We start from the raw sequence: 18,543 nt of genomic DNA, 5'->3' as shown, positions 1-18,543 counted from the left end.
TTGCTTGAGGAACGGGTTCTGAGAAGAGCTGGTCACCTTCCTTAAACTTTACGCAAAAAACGATACCATGTAAGGGATTAAATGAACTTAACTTCCTCAAAATCTTTTACGATTTCCCGGAAGTTTGGGGGAAAATGATAGGGAGTAAAATAAATCATGATTGCGTAATTAATATCGCATTAATTATACCCGAATTGGACTGATAATAAAGCCCATTATAAAGGGCCCAAAATCCTGAATATTAATTAATTTCATAATTAATTAATATGGGATAAATCAGCTGATAATTAAAGTCCAAATAAGGAAAAAATTCCTTGGAGATTGGCCTCCAAGAAATCTCATAGGATAAGGAATCAATTTCCTGCATTATAGGACTCCAAAGTCCACTCTAATTCTGAGACTTGTCCACAAAGTCTCCCAACCCTAACATAATTCAAAGGCATCCCATGCCTATATAAGGGGTCTCACCCCACAAATCAGAACTACAGTTTTTTGACTTGATCATTGGCAAACAACAAGGTACGTAGGCTTCTTGTTAAGGCGGATTGAGTCACGAAACACAAGAGCAAGTCAAATCAAGCCTCGAAGCTCACTAACATAATTCAAAGGCATCTCATGCCTATATAAGGGGTCTCACCCCACAAATCAGAACTACGTTTTTTAACTTGATCATTGGCAAACAACAAGGTACGTAGGCTTCTTGTTAAGGCGGATTGAGTCACGAAATACAAGAGTAGTCAAATCAAGCCTCGAAGCTCACAAACCCTAGCATTAAATACACCCTAAGTTTCTATCTATAATAAGGAGGTAACTATTGTGAAAGAAGAAATTTATGAAAGATTTAATTCTTAGTCAATAAGAATTATTATCTTTGAGTGTTACATTCTATCCAAATTCTTTGAAGCTTTCTTTTTCTCATGAACAAATTGTTCACGCTCATTTCTTAACATTACACATCTTATATCTTAAATTTCTTCTCACAATTGAAACAGTTGAATTCTTTTCTCAAATGTTGCCAAAAATCAAGTGACATAATTCTCGAATTGTGCTCACCACTCACAAACAACATTTAGTTGGTTAAAGACTACTTGATGAGGTAAATCTTAATGATACTAACAGAGACACAGAGGTTTCATCAGTTTTTACTGAAGACTCTGTGATAGCTTTCAATAAACACATTCATGTGTTAGTTCTTTGGAAGAAGAATAAGGTTTGAGATCATGGTACATGACAGTAACCTGATCAAGTCCTCTCCAATTTAAATGGAGTTTCTCTTTATTGATGAACAACAACTATCATAACCACAGTATCAATTGTGAGCTTAATTATGTATTCAAAAGGTATAAATACTGTTATTAATTTATCATCATTTATTCTAAAAACTGATTCAGTCCTTTTAGCATTTATTTTTCATGATATAAATCATGTTGGTATTATTACATCTAGACCTTATTTAAGGAATACCTCTAGTTGTATGATCACAGATCACCTTTCTTTAGCCACCTCTTATTTCTGTAGGACAATCTTTCTGAGCCTTTTTTTTGTGAGATATATGAAAAGATTGAGAGAAAAACAAGAATTTAAGAGAGACATGATCCTTCCTGGAAAAACGAGAGGTACATGAGAGATAGGATTTAGTAATCCTTGTGAGGAAGCTCTGACTATTAAAAGTCATGAGATGTGTGGTGTGAGGAGTAGTAAGACTACTTTAAAAGAATAGAGAGATTAATTTTTAACTCCTATATGTTTGCAGGTGCTCAGAGTACTAAAGAAACAGATGCTAAACAATAATCTGTTGAATCTCAAGAAAACTATGATGTACCAAGGGCTATTAATCTCCCTGCAAGTCTAAGTACTGATACTTTCTGGAAGTCCATACCTTTTACTATTTCACCACATGAGACAATCCATGTTTTTGTTGAAAAACAGTCCATTTACTCTACTTCACCATCACCTGAGAAAATCCCTGTTGTTGCTGAAGATATAGTAGCACAACAGTCCATTCATAAAGTTTCATCCATTTCAGAATCACCACAGTATGTTACAGGAGCTGAGGTTTTGGAAGTTAATCTCAAAGCTCCAATTCATTTATCTATAATACTTGAAGATGTGGACTTAACTATTGAAGGTGTGGAAGCTTCTGAAGCTACTGGATCATATATTGCCCCAATTTTTAATTCTATTCTACATGTTGAAGCTGGTGATGAAGTTCAGCAAATAGTGTAAAATCCAGTTGTTGAAGAATCTAAAGATGGTGAAGAATCTAATGTTTCTGATACTATTATAGATCCTGAGGATGATCTTTTCTTCCATGAAGATATACATGTGCATGTGAAAGATCTTTTCTTTCTCTACTGCTTGGTGATGATGCCAAAAAGGGGGAGAAAATTTTTAAATCTAAATGCAAACAGCTGACATTGACGGATACTGATGATGAAAATCTTAATGGAGGTAATAAGGAGGGACCAAAGGAACGTGAAAGGAGAAGATGTGAAGAGCTAGTTGGAGTTAGTGGTTCATCAAAAGCAATCACTAGATTTCAATATAGACAAGGTGGAGAAAGTAAGAGGAATAAAATAAGAGTAGAAGATTTGACTGTGACTACAAAAATGCAAAAATCTTCACAAGTCACAACTGCTGCTGATGAAGACCAAGGTATTATGGAGATAGAAGTCGGTGCTGAAGCAAATCAACATCTTCAAACTCTGAAAGTTAAAGGAAGAAATACAACTCTGTTCTACAAGGATCCAAAGATTCAATTATTTGACTCTGAGGTGAGTAGAAGAATATTTGCAAAAGAAAATCCTGGAGTTGATCTTGAACAACTAAGAAATATGGAGGAAGACTTCAAGAATTCCATGAAGACAAATGCTGATATTGCTGTTATTTCTCAAGTACTTTATGAAGATGATCCTTCTAACAGACCAACCAGATGTATAGTTATAAGGGAAATCAGTCAGGCAGAAGATCTCGGATCACAAGTTACTGTAACTGTTGACAAGAAGCTTAAAGGAAAAGAGAAGATAGGAGAGAAGTCAAAGTTATCAAAGCCTAAAGCCAAAGCTGTTGTAAAAAAGAAAACAATATCTAAAGAAACAAAATCTCAAATGCTGATAGATCCAATATATACAGTAGTTCGGGCTTATGATACTGAAGAAAAATGTGAAGAAGAAGAAATCAGCCAAGCTTACCAAAGTAGGAAGATTTATAGAGCTTTCTAAGCTGAGGAACTGGAATTAACCTCTGACATTGCTCAAGTTAAAGAAGCATTTCAGGAAGAAGAGTAAAGTATGATATTCACTGAAACAAGATTTAATATGCATACTTGATTCCTACATTTAGATAGTTTTGACATCATCAATTGGAACTTGTCCATATTTTCATAATGAACAAGTTGGGGGAGATTATTAGGAGCAATTGATGATATCAAGCAGAAACTATCAAAAGTTCAAATCAGAACTTATATCAACGGATGATGATAACATCAATAAATGATGATACCGACGGATTATGATATCGACAGATGATGATATTGATGGATAACTGATGATGCAATCATTATTTGTCATATCAGTTGATATTCGGGAAGGAAAAGGAAACATGAATTCAAGGCGGTGAAGGACTTTATCTTAGAAGTATTGTATAGGTATCCTTGTTGTTAATAGAATATGATTCCTTATACATTATGTAGTTGTGCTCTATATAAAGCACAAATTAGGTTCATAATATATGCATTGCGACATTGTTATATCTTTTGCATAACATAGCAGCTCTCAAGGATATTTGTTCATCCTTTCGAGAGAATACGTTTGTAATCAGTTTTTATCTGTTAATATAATAACTATTAATTCTGTTGAAGCTTTGTCGAATTTATTGTATTAACTGTATTCACCCCACTCTACAGTTGATTAATGGCCTAACATATGTGGACCCATGAATATCCAAGCAAGAGGTGGTTATGAGTATTTCGTCACATTCATTGATGATTATTCTAGATATGGGTACGTTTATTTATTGCGCCATAAGTCTGAGTGCCTTGAGAAGTTCAACAGTGTAAAAAGCTAAAACGGACAAGCGACTTAATAAAAGTTTCAAGTCACTATTATCAGATCGTGATGGCGAATACTTGCTTGGAGAATTTAGGTAATATTTATCATAAAATAGGATAGAATCCCAGTTAACTGCACCAGGCATACCCCAGCAAAATGGTGTAGCAGAGAGAAAGAACCGGACTATTTTAGAAAGTGTTAGATCGATGATGAGTTATTTGGATTTACCCAAGTCATTTTGAGGACATGCCTTAGAAACAACAAGTTATCTTCTGAACCTAGTACCTTCTAAATCGGTTCCTAAAACCCCCTTAGAATTGTGGACCAGTGACAAATCAAGTCTAAGACACATTCGGATATGGGGTTGTCCAGCATATGTGCTGAACAAGAACACGACTAAGTTAGAATCTCCTAAAGAAGTAAGGTTGTTTGTAGGCTACCCCATGGGAATGAAAGGTTATTTATTTTATAGTCCGAAGAATCGGGATGTCATTGTTAGCACCAATGCTAGATTCTTAGAGGAAGACTATATAATGAATCACAAACCTATGAATAATGTCATTTTAGAGGAACTAGTGGGAGGGACAGATAATACCCAGAAACCTATAGTACAAGAACAACCATAACAAAATGCACAACCTGTCACTAATACCACACCAGTGCCTCGTCATAGTGGGAGGTTGTTCAACAACCTGATAGGTTCATGTTTTTGGGAGAGTCTTCGGACTTGGTCTCTGGTGAACATGATGATGATCCTAGGACATACGAAGATGCACTGCCAGACAAAGACGCAGATTTTTGGCAAAAGGCAATGGAATCCGAGTTGGAATCAATGTATTCTAATTAGGTCTAGAAGCTCGTGGAACCACCCAAAGGTATAAAACCTATTGATGTAAGTGGATCTATAAGAAAAAGTGGGGATCAAATAAAAAGATGAAAGCCTGGAAAGCAAGATTTGTTACGAAAGGGTATACTCAGAAAGAAGGTATCGATTATGAGGAAACCTTTTCGCCACTGGTCATGCTTAAGTCAATCCGTATTCTTTTGTCTAAAGCAGCTCATCTCGATTATGAGATTTTTCAAATGGATGTCAAGACAGCTTTCCTTAATGGAAGTCTTGAAGAAACCATCTATATGTAGCAACTAGATGGATTCATTAAGGAAGGCCAATAGCATCTTGCATGTAAGCTTAAAAGGTCTATTTATGGACTTAAACAAGCTTCTAGGTATTGGAACATTCATTTTGATCAGGAAGTCTAGTCGTATGGATTTGATCAAAGTCCAAAAGAAGCATTCGTGTATAAGAGATATGAGGGAAATGTAGTGGTTTTTCTAGTGCTATATGTTGATGACATTTAACTCATTGGAAACAATTTTAAGATGTTGTCTTCAATAAAGGCATGGTTGTTCAAACAATTTGAAATGAAGGACTTAGGTGAAGCAGCATACATCCTTGGTATCAAAGTTATAAGGGATCGCAAGAAAAGGATGTTGGCTTGTATTAGCTCGTTTAAACATGCAAGACTCCAAGAAGGGTAACTTATCTTTCAGACATGGAGTTTCTCTATCAAAGAGTCAGTGCCCTTCGACACCTAAGAAGATAGAGAATATGATGGTAGTCCTTATGCTTCGGCATGTGGAAGCCTAATGTATGATATGTTATGTACGAGGCCTGATATCTGTTTTTCCGTAGGCATGATTAGCCGATACCAGCAAAACCCTGGACAAGAACATTGGAGTGCAGTAAAAACAATTTTCAAGTACATGCGTAGGACTAAGAGTATATGTTAGTTTACAAGTCCTCAGATTTGTTGCCTCTGGGATATATAGATTCAGATTTCTAGACAGATAAGGATAAGAGAAAGTCCACCTCGGGATGTGATTTTACTTTGGGAAGTGGAGCCGTAATAAGGAGGAGTGTGAAACAGGAATTGCATTGCAGACTCAACCATGGAAGCTGAGTATGTGGAAGCCTCTGAGGCAGCCAAAGAGGCTATATAGTTCCGAAACTTCTTGCTCGATTTGGATGTAGTTCCTAATTTGCCACGGCAAATCACAATTTATTTTGATAATACTGGTGGTATGGCGAATACCAAGGAGCCACGGGCCTGTAAGGCAGCAAAACATATAGATCGTAAGTATCACCCAATACGGCAGTTCGTTAAGCGATGAGATATTATCGTGGCTGATATAGCATCAAAGGATAACCGGGAAGATCCTTTCAGGAAGAGCTTACCAGTTAAAGATTTTCAGGAGCACGTGGAAGAGATAGGAGTCAAATACTTGGTCACATAGTTATATAGTTGGTAGTGGATTGCTTGTAATAAACACTAATACTCAAAGAATAACTTGAGTATAAGTGGGAGATTTTAGGGTTTATACTGAACTATTCGTTTAAAGTATATACTATTATAATAATCATTTGAGAATCTTGAATGCATGTTTTCACATTGTTTGTATATTATATATTATAGACAATCTAATATCAAATTGGATAGCAGAAGATTAGATTGTTAAACTCCTTATATAATATAATAAAGGTTCACAGTCTAAGTGGTGGTAGACAAACCACTAGAACGATTGTAGTATTATTTATATTAGTTTGTATTGACTATTAAATAATACTAATATAGTCTGTGTATATTGAGCATGACCAAATTTAGAATTATTCACTTATATTGATTAACAAAGTGAATTAAGATTCTATGTTATTATTATTACTTAGGTTCTTAATCCGGATATAGTGATTGACATGTGTCTCATGTTTACATGCTTTGATTTATATATGAGATAATTCTTTTGAATTAAATCATTGTATTGTGGGTAATGGAATAATATACATGGTGAATATTGATTGTTGAATGAATCCATGTCCTGATATTATTCGGGTTAATGATGTCCCCTTGAAAGCTAAAAAAGATTTAATTATGTGAAATCATGTAGGTGGATTTATTTCAACATAATTAAATAAAGGTTGAGTGAATGATCAAGGATAAAAGAAATTAATTAAATAAATTATCAGTGATTCATTTAATTAATGGACATGCGCTATTTTAAACATGGGGAATTTAATAAGCAAATAATAAAGGAGCCAGATTAATTAAATAAAATAAATTACCAGAATTAGGTGGGTAATGCAATATTAATTATTTAGTGGAATTGATTAATATTAATGATATTGGGCTTGACCATGATATCATTAGAAGGCCCAACCTAATTTTCTCCTTGATCCCTATTGTAGCCTATAAATACTCATTATGCCTCCATGGAGAAGGATTCTGAAAATTCTAGGGTTCATGGAGGCTCAACCTTGAAGGATCGAAGGTCACACTTCGTTCAAGGGAGTATAGGAATACAATTGAAGATTTCACTGTAACGATTAAGGTTAATTCACTTTTCAAACTCGAATATTTTCATATCATATAACGCCCAGCATGATTCGATTGTCGCAACATGCAGAACAACCTTTGTATAAGGGTAGTGAATGTACGAAGTTAGAGTTAATATTAAAGCTACATAATTGGAAAGCTAGGTTTGGTATTAGAGATAGCGCCTTCACTGATCTTCTCACTTCTATTGGATCTTTTGTCGTTATGTGTTCCCTTATAAATGTAGGGTACACAAAAATGTGAGCTGGTTGTGGAAAATATCGAGAACAAGGTTGTATTTGCATGGTTTTAGAAGACTCGGATATGAACAAATCAATACATAGAGTGCCTATGTGTAATAACTCAAATTTTTGAGACTTTGTAAAATGCTTGATGAATAGTAACCTTGAAAATCGAGGAAAATAGGAAACCTAGGAAGATATGGCAAGATTTGACAATCCTAGGAGATATATACAAGATTAAATAGCATTACTTTCATAAGAAGCATCCAAGCGACCAACAAAAACTCTGTGTTCTCCCTTTGAAAAGCTCCATTCGGCAATTTGTAAAAAAAAAAGAGAAATCAAATTCTAAACATCAACTTCTAGCCATAGAAAAATTCTACAATTAAATCCTTAGCTTCCTACATCCTAAACTAAGGTAAGATAAATTTTTAAGAGCATTTCATTAAGGTGTGATTGGTGAAATAAATTCATGAAAGTGATGATGAATAGTGAGGAATAGTAACTTTTCTTGATTTCTTGATTTTCATGGATTGATTTAGGGTTCTTAAGCACAACCAAGCATCCCCAAGATTCCACCATCAAGAAGAAAAAATACCAAGCTTTCAAAAAATGTATAAATCATTTACCAAACTTTGTTTAAGGTTTAAGTTTTAAGAAACTTTAAGATCTTAGTTATAAACCTAGTTTTGGTAGTTGTTTTATGATTTTCTTGATGTTTAGTTAGTTAGCTATTAAGGTTGTTATTGTTGCATCAAGAACATGATGTTCTTGAGAGGAGTTAGTGTTGATATTATGTATGGTGATTGTTGATGGTTGGTTGGTGATTTAGAGCATAAGCGAAACTCGAATCATAATTATAACGCCGTTAAAATGAACGACACATAACTATAAGTTTTCTGCAGAGCTATAGAAATTATAAAGTGTAGTTTCTTAAAACTAATAATTTATTATGATAGACAATGTTATGAGGATCGTTTAGGTGCTTGAATCGCTTAATTTCAATTTACGGATCAAAAGTTACGACCGTTTTAGTAAAAACAATTTACGCGATAAAAACTACTACAAATTACGAACTTTAGAAATAGAAATGATCAACTTAAGAATATTCAAAATCGTGAAATTTTTACAAAGAGTAAAAAATAGAGTTTATTAACTGACATAAAAGTTTCAAGTTAAAATATGTATTTTCAATTTTATAAAAATGTCGGAGCCGAGACCGCGTGAATAAAAACCCTTAAGAATCGCGAGCGGAGCGAGAGTCAAAACGAAAAAGACATTAACGGACATAAAGGATTTAGAAAAGAAAGCGAATATGATGAGTACTTGTACTTAGTGTAATAATAAGAGTAAAGTGAGTTGCGTGAATGATTAGTAAGTATCGCGTATGTACAAATAACGATAAATATGAACGATATCTAAAAAAATGATAATTGTTTATAATTATAGATTTCCGGGCAGACCCTAGAGCACCCTCCACTTCAAAATACTCAGGAAAGTTTATGAACCCGACTCCATATACTGTTGTGTTGTGAAAAGTTGATTTACTGCATTTCCTACAAATGCCATGTTTGCCATGATAATAACATTATGAGTTGTTACGCATCAATAACGATTGAGATACGATGTATATATTATAAATTATTTTAACGCTACCCTAAAATGTGATGTATAAATCATAAGAACGAGAGTCCATATTTATTTTATTCCAAGGGACTCGATGTCCACTTGCGAAGTACTAAATACCTCGAATTTATTTAAAATGATTTCCAAAGATCGTATTCCCTCAACTATATTTAATCACTCGAAATATGGATATTATTTCGGATATTCATTTTAAATGGGAGAAGTATACTCCAATAATTATTTATTTCAAACTCGATTACTTATATCTATTAAAGATTACTTTAATTATTTAAACATAAATTATTTGAGGAATATTAATTCAAATATTCTTTTAAAATATAATTCTTCAAGGTTTATTTTTAATAATTATTATTACTTAATTATTAAATATTTATTGAATGATTTAATATGATTACAAATTCATAAAACCTATTTTAAAATATTTTCTAAAGATTCACAAAATCATTCTAATTATTTCGGATCGTCGAAAATATTATTTCGATGTATTTTAAATATTTTGAATATAATTTCAAAAGAAACCCCCCCCCCCTTATTTATTTATCTGTTGACAACAGTCAACTCACATTATCTTAATACTTCCTCCGAAAATTCTCGGAAGTATATATATAGACATATATGAGATGAGCTGTGCCTATCAACAAGCAAAACGCTTGGGGAACTTCGATATAGTTCGATGTTCCAAGTCTATGATAGGATTCTTAAAAGGACAAGGGAGGCGGTAGAGATCCAGTACTTCATGAACTGGGGACCCTGCTATTTTAATTTCTGTATGGGAAGGTACCATGTGTACTAAAGGACATACGAAGTATGCAAAACATACCTGGGAGAAAGGGGAAGCATATAAAGCCCGAATGCGGCAAGGGTGACAACCAGGATTAAGGAAGTCATCCTTCTACAAGTAGAGAATAATAAATATTTACCATTACATGACTGATCATCGTATCTCGGGGGCTCCGATAAATGTCCTATTCTTTCAATTGGAATTGAGATGCAATACTGTAACCCAATCCTAGGTGCTGGGTTTACCATTAAGGTATTTGCAGACTAATAAGTCAATAAATTTCTCATACAGTCTTTTCATACTATACATTATTACGCTGAGCATTATAGCTCACACTTGTTTTCTTAAATTGACACAACACAATAGTGAATTAAGATGCCTATCAAAAAACTCAAAGCAAGGAAATGGGTAGGAAACAGCCAGCTGTTCCATAGGATGTTTAGTGCAGTACCCCAGTTAGATTGAAAAATATGGATTAGTTTTCAGTTATTTTTAGTTCGGCTGATTTATAATTATGACTTATGTAAGATAATAATGAAGAAACGTATATTTGGTCGTCGGTCTAACCTTAAATAAAGGTTACACCTATGGTAAGACTTAATAACTTTTGGGACTGTAATAATAATCACTTGTGGATTAATACATTCTAGTAATGATTTGTTTATTTTTAAGACAATAACCTGTAAGTGTGTGTGTGTTGATACTAGGGTCATAATGGTGTGGGTATTCATATATTGTTGTATGAGATAAGTGTTATACAGGATTCAAGATGGTGTGGCCTCCTATATCCCTGACCCCGGATTTTGTGGTGCCACACTATGCCAGCTGGATGTGTTCGTGTTTTAGTGGACGACAACATCCAAGAAGAAGCCTTGGTTCCCGTACCCGTACATGGTGAAATAGAGAAGGTCCGCTAAGCTATTGGCTCACATTTAGCATGACGATGGGACATGGTAATCTTCCCGACTGTGATAAAAAGGTATGTTGACGCCAATAATTTCTCACATTATGTTCATAAAAGGGGTTTATATGTAATAAATGATTGATTAATTAATTTCAAAAAAAGGTTAAGGAAACACCTTTGTTAAAATAAAAAAGTGAGTTGCTATCCCTGCAAGAATTTGACAGTGCAAAGCCACATTAGAACGTGTCGAGTTGCTTCAGTTTGTTATACAAACATGCGAAAACATTCATGAAAGCTACTGGGGCCTCGATACCGATTCCTTGCAATGCAGAGGTCTTTGGAGTAGAGAAAACAATATTTGTTTCGCATGAAAATATAATTTCCTTGTTAGAGTATAATATGATCGGACAATCTATAATAGCGGCATACATGGCGTAAGCATAGTTTTATTTTGATTCCTTTTATTCTACACAAATGTATACGCTGATGAGCCTATTTTCTAGATAATTGCATATTGTGGTCACTGAGAATGATGATTTAGATCTGTTTGCCTTCTGCGATCCCGGAGTTATATTTTCCCTCAACAAAGGTTTTGAATCTTACATTGTCAATCGGTTGAAAGAGGGGAATGTCGATCATGTATTCTTCCTGCCACGTAACGAGAGGTAATTTTTTACTTTGTTACAATTAATTTTTAGGTAATTTTTGCCGCACATTCTAACTTTATTATATTTGTTTTGAAAAAACATTAAACATTGGATTTTAGTCATAATATGGGAGGGTGACATCTATATTTGCAATCCTTTGTCTAAACCGCATCATTTTCCTAAGTTAGAAAAAGCACTGTCAAGGTAATCTGTACGTACATGTTTTAGTTTTGATATATATGCTTATAGATTATTTTTAGTTATTTTTTGACATTGTGTCATTCTATCATGTAGCACAATAAAATCTTTTAATGACGAAAATGGATGGGGAAACAAGCTTGCAAAAATAAAGAATCTTGTTGTAAGTTTTGCACTTTAGTCTGTTTCTCCAGATTGGTGAAGTCCCTTTTTTTCGCTTCTGACTTTGGTTTTTGTTGTTATTGGAAAAATGATCGCCCAAACAGCCTGGTGGTTATGAATGCGGCTATGTCGTCATGCGCTATATGAAAGAAATCATTTCAGATGGAGAAATGACATTTACTACCAAGGTATATCACATTCACGTGTTAACTATTAAAATAAATAGTTGTACATATATATTTGGCGGTTTTTCTAATTCCTTGTCACATTTATTAAAAATTAGTGGGCGACCAAGACTCGTTTATCTTATATGATGGACGCGCTTGACGATGTGTGAATGGAGGCTGCAGAATATATATCCAAGAGTTGATATGAAGTTTTTAAAGCCTTACTTTTTTTTGCAAACTAGTAAAAGGGAACAATATGCTTTTGCAAACTTTTGTGTTCGCTTATTTGGTATGTCTAAATATGTAGGAGGAAGTGCTACTTGTTTTGGTTCCGCTATATTAGTAAATTTTAGACTTAAGTTGTATAAATTTTAGTTTGGAATATGGAGATGCTTATGGATGGGTGGAGTTGGTATAGGGGTTGGATTTTGGTTTTATATATGTATGGAAGTTGGTATGTTTGGATATTGGATGTCGAAATGGTTGGATTTTGGTTGTACGTATACATGGATGTTGAATTAGTTTTTTTTTTGCTTTTGTCTGGGTTTATGCACAAATTAGCAGGTTTATTTTCTCTAAAAAAAGAACTCAAACATCGGTTCTTGTAATAAAACTGATGTCAAGCAACTAAAAACACATCACCTGGTTATACTAAAAATGATGTCCTAACTAAAAAACAAATAATATTTTATGAATAAAAACGTTGTCTAAAATGTTAAAATAGATCAACTTGTGCAAGTTTATATAAAATTAATTGAATTAAATAGTTGTATTTCAGTATAATGTACATCGGTTTTACTTAGTTTAGCGATATGAAAGTTCCTATTAACATCATTACTCTAAAGAAAACTGATATCTTTCAGAACAATGTACATCAGTTGTTTTGAAAGAAATGATGTTAAATAGAAACTTTCACATCGCATACATAATGAAACCGATGTGATATGCAATATTTAACATTGGTTCCGTGTATCAACCAATGTAGTATATAAAGTAAGACATCATTTTTCTTAGGAATCTGATTTCTATCAACTTAATGTTCTTCCTTGTTATATGTTTATAGTCCTCTTTAACCTCCTAATTACCAGTTTTTATGATTCAGTTTTAATATGTTATTGAAAATAAGGGTTAAATATACATCAGTTTATTAAGAAAACAAATGTCTTATTTTGTCTTTAACATCGGCTAAAAATCAATGTTAAAGACCCTGATCTTTCTCTACACATGTGAAGACATCGGTTTGAAGAAAAAAAAAGACATCAGTTTATAACCGATGTCTAAGGGCATATTTCTAGTAGTGAAAGTTAGAACAAGTCCCCATCCCGTCTACTGAAGCTGAACAGGTCATCCCTATTCAGCTAGGAGAATCATCTCTAACTCAATGGCAAATGAATGGGTACACTCATCTTCATTTTGGAGCAGTTTGAATGGCATTAACACTCCATGGAAGAAAATGCTTACCTGTAGTGGCAAGAATGGCACTTCTGGACACTCATTTTCAGCAGTATGCCTATACATGTATTGCAACTGTTTAAACAACACTCGATGATGGTAGCGTGTTCGTGACGCTATTTCCAAACTTTAACATGAGACTTGACGACCCTCTCATCTATAACAATCTCAAAGTTCAATTGCAGATTGTTGGAGCACCTCAAGTGGCAGGAACTTATATAGCCACTCTTCACTATCATATGGTCTATCGGGTCCAAAATCATTCATTCGATCTCGGTCTTCCTAGAGACACAAACGAGGGTTTATTTCTAAAAATAGATGCTCAGTCCAGCTCATCTTGTATTCACGTGCCAAATAAAAAATTTAAAGATGAACTTGGAAAACTTGTTCCTGAGTCATGGGTAACACATTATGAAAAAATCCAAAGAGACAATCAGCCCATTCATTCAATAAAATCATCATTCTTCAGGAAAAAAGATGATGCATTAGAGATCATTTTCAAAAAAGATGATTCTTCATCTTCAGCTGATACATCCATTTTCTCTTCGGAGATAAACATGATTGAAGAAACTCCTTTAAACGTTCTTATCCATTCTTTTGACTCTAATGGAAAACCCATATACGCCTTTAGCCAAGATGGTCATATCTTTTGGGGAATATGCAATTGCGAAGCATGCCTTAAAGAACAATGGGAAGATGAAGACGATTATCCACCCAGAAGGAGTAAAAGAAGTCTAAACAAAAGAGTCTACATGAACACTATGAAGAGGGACATCTAGAAGTTGGACTATTAGGGGAAGCATCCGGAAAATTTGATTACTACATTCTTTATTCCAAGGAACCAGAAGAATGCTATATGATGTAAGCAACCTCTTATGATGAAGAATTTCCTCCTCTAGAGTTTGATTATGACAAGGCTTCTCATGCATGGAAAATAAAAAGTCCAACAACCAAGAATCCATATGGGTAAAGCAAGCAAATCCCTCCCGCAGAGGCAACTTTAAGTTGGCAATCTGAGAATGTTGTGGATCAAAATAAGGTTTTGAAACAGATAATGATGACTCAACAAACGATAGCCAAGAAACTTGAACATGGCTTGTCATCAATCTCAAGCATCACTGGGAAAATATAAATCAAGATTGATGCCCTTCATTATGAGCTTATTCAGTTAGCCACAACTGTTTTTCTTTAACTCACCTATGCTAAATTAAAAGGAGGCAGAATTAAAAGATTTGAAAGCCCAACTTCATTCGATTTAAACTTAAAAGTCATACATTGGCTATTATGACACACCATCATTTTTATCATATTTACCACATTTGCCAAATTATTCACAACCTCTTTCTACCTTTTCACCCTATTATCACAATCTATTCAATAGTGCAGCTTTTATACCTATAAAGCAACATGAAGCACCACAGTCATCAAAGAGAAGATCACAAGAATCTCCTCCAAAAGAACAACCTCAATCATCTTCCCAGTTAATGGTGGAAAATCCAATTTCATCCTTTCTAATTAAGATGGCTACTCAATCCTAATCACGAGAAAACAAGCTTCTCTGTGGCAAATATGTGAAGAAGATTCAGATAGTGATAGCATGTTAGTAGAAATTCTCATGGCAGATTCACCAACAGGTGAGTATACGGTAGAAGATGAAGATACTTATACATAAGGACGCCATAATCCTAAACAGCCAAGTCCTTTTCAGAATGAACCAGCAAAAGGATTTTCATTTAACAACGTCTCACCTTCAAAGTGGAGAGATATAATTTATGAAATGCATGCTTGGTGTACATTCGAATTATTACATCCTGGAGCCACTACGCCATTAGTTGTTGATAAATTTGTGGCCAAATTTCATGGAAGGCATAGGTAATGGTGGACTGCTCTTGGAATTTACAGACGGCGGATAATCAAACAAAGTCCAAATGTAGATGCTTTGATTATGCATGTATATAATGAGTTTTTTGGAGCATGGTTATAGAAATCAGGCCCGTGAGGAATACTTAAGCATGATATGCTACTCTTATAAAAGAAAGGATCTGGAAACCCACTATAAAATGATGTCCAAGAGGTTCTATGCTAACATGGAATCGATGACGTTAATCTAAAATAGACATTCCTAAATTCCCTTCCCGGACCTTTAGAGAATGAAACATTCAGGCTCATACAGATTAAGAACCTTCTTATCCAATACTTCACTTGGAGAATTGTATTAGAATGATTTGTTAGCTCTGGGAAAGTTATGTAACCAGAAGAAATTTCTCAAACAAATTGAAGAATATGGTAAAAATGTTGGTTCAGCTTGTCATTGAAATGAACTCTAGATCAAATGTGGCAAAAGTAGATCATGTGGATGTCAAAAGAAAAGAAACAAGGTTTTGAAGTATAAGAAGAAGGAAGGAAAAAATTATTTTTCCAAAAAGAAGAAATGGAAATTTTTAAGGAAGAAAAAAGGAAACACAAAGTCATCCAGATGTTATGTATGCAGAAAGAAAGGACACTTTGCGAAGGAATGCCCAAACAAAGAGAAGAGCACCAAATTTATCAAAAAGATTTCTTAAGTGAAAAACATTGAAGATGATGATTTGGAATCCCTATTTTCTCTAGATGAAGAACCAGGACCAGATACCATTCTGGCTCTAGGAGCAGATCTTTCTGACTCAACGAAAGAATTTGATAATGATGTGGTCTTATTTGATGATATATACACTCTCACACCTGAAAAGGGTTTCTTATACCAACCATATCCATCATCCAGGATACATATCTTCCCAGGAGAATGGGATAAGTCAATTCCAGTTATAGTACTTTTCAAAACAGGGGCTACCTCCACCATTATGAAGCCAGACATTTTGCCAAAAGAATATTTGAATAAGTGCTACAGATCTTTTCGTGCAGCTTGGAGATAACTTTGCAATTACCCTGATAAGCAAACCTATTAGCATCCAACTTTTTCCAGGATATATCATAAAATGTCAAGTTTATGGTTCAGAATTACCTGGAAAAGATCTACTAATGAGTTCAACATCCTGCATAATTTGAAGAGGATATCATGGAGAAAAGAAGGCCTAAAACACAAGAATCATTTCTTTCCCAGGACAAAAACTCTACACCTATATCCTATAGGGATCTTAATTCATGTGCAGAAACTCATACAGAATTCCTCCAAAAATGTTCTCACCCACTTTGGAAAAATCCGGAATTCTTTGTTCATATGCCATTCAAAAAGAATGTAGACATCAATCCGAGTAAAGCAAGCCATAAAGGCATGAATCCGGATCACTATACTCTTGTAATAAAAGAGCAATTAGAGCAAAAAGGCTTGATCAAAAACACAAAGTTTCAATGGGCTTGCGAGGCTTTATATGTGAATAAAAGATCTAAACAAGCCAGAGAAAAATTAAGATTGGTAATTAATGATCAGCCTCTAAATCATTTTCTTGAAAATGACAAGTTCCCCTTACCAAAAATAGAGGTACTATTTTAGAAACTCCCATAGGCCAAAATAATTTCAAAATTTGATCTCAAGTCAGGATTTTGGCAACTCGAAATTCATTCAGATGAAAGGCCAAAAACTGGTTTCTGCATACCATAGATAACTATCACTGGACAGTGGTACCGTTTGGCTTAAAACCAGCTCCGTCACTATTTTATAATGCTATGTCAAAGATTTTCCAGCCGATCATTGATAGTACTCTAATTTATATTGATGATATTTTGTTACTTTCACCAGATATCAACTCTCATCATGCTTTATTAACAAAGTTTCACGATTTAGTTAAAAGGTATGGAATCATGCTGGCAGAAAAGAACATGCTTATCGGTGAAACAAACATTGAATTTTTGGGGATGCGTACATCTAAAGGATAATATTAACTCCAACCTCACATCGCAACTCAGCTAGATAACTTCGTTGATGATAATTTGACGTTCAAACAAGTTCAACAGATATGTGGATTGTCAATTACATGGATGAATTCATCCATGATTTGGTCAAGTTCGGAACTCCTCTCACCAATCAGCTAAAGAAAAATGCTCCATCATGAAATCAAGCATATACAGATGTAGTTGGAAAACTAAAGTCTTTAACAAAAAATCTTCATGCACTAAAGGTTCCTTCTACTGGAAAAAGAGTCATTCAGACTAATGCAAGTGATAAGTCCCGAGGAGTAGTCCTTCTCAAAGAATCTAACGAAAAGAGACAAATATCTAATTATAAAAGTGGAGCATTTAAAAGTATAGAGCTTCATTATCACTCCACTTACAAAGAGATTCTTGCGGTCAAAATGGAAATTGAAAAATTCCAATTTCACTTGATAGGGCAGTACTTTCTCATCGAAATGGATATGTCTGTATTTTCAAAAATATTGCAGTTTAAGCAAAACTTGTTGCCTCAAGCCCAACTTCTGAGATGGGAAAACTGGTTCTCACAGTGGAAGTTTGATGCCAATCACATAAAAGGAAAGAATAATTCTCCTCCAAATATTTGTCAAGAACTCAGAGAACAATAGCTCCGATATTCCCACTAATATATTCCATTCAGACAGAGAATCTTACGCTCAATATAAAAGACAATGTACTTTACTTTGTCATGAAGAAAACATCCCTAGAACAACTACTTTCTTATCAAAAAATATACATCAGGAGAAATGGCTTGTCTGAGGGGCCACTTACAAGTCTTCCTTTGCACCCCACTTTTTCTTTCTTAACAATCCTCATACTTAATGGAAAGTTTAAATTTTACTTTTTTAAAGAAGCATACATGTTTTTGTGGTACTTTTTGGAAATGTGTCCATTTGGCATAATATTCGATAAGACATCTATTCCAATATCTCTCAGTGGCGGCCATGAGACCCTGCAAGAAGAAGTACAAACGGTTTTACAAATGGTTGACTCTCTTTGGCAACACCATTTTTTGGCGTG

This window comes from Apium graveolens, chromosome 3 (assembly GCF_009905375.1).
Source record: "Apium graveolens cultivar Ventura chromosome 3, ASM990537v1, whole genome shotgun sequence".
Lineage (NCBI taxonomy): Eukaryota > Viridiplantae > Streptophyta > Magnoliopsida > Apiales > Apiaceae > Apium > Apium graveolens.
This window is presented reverse-complemented; position numbering follows the sequence as displayed.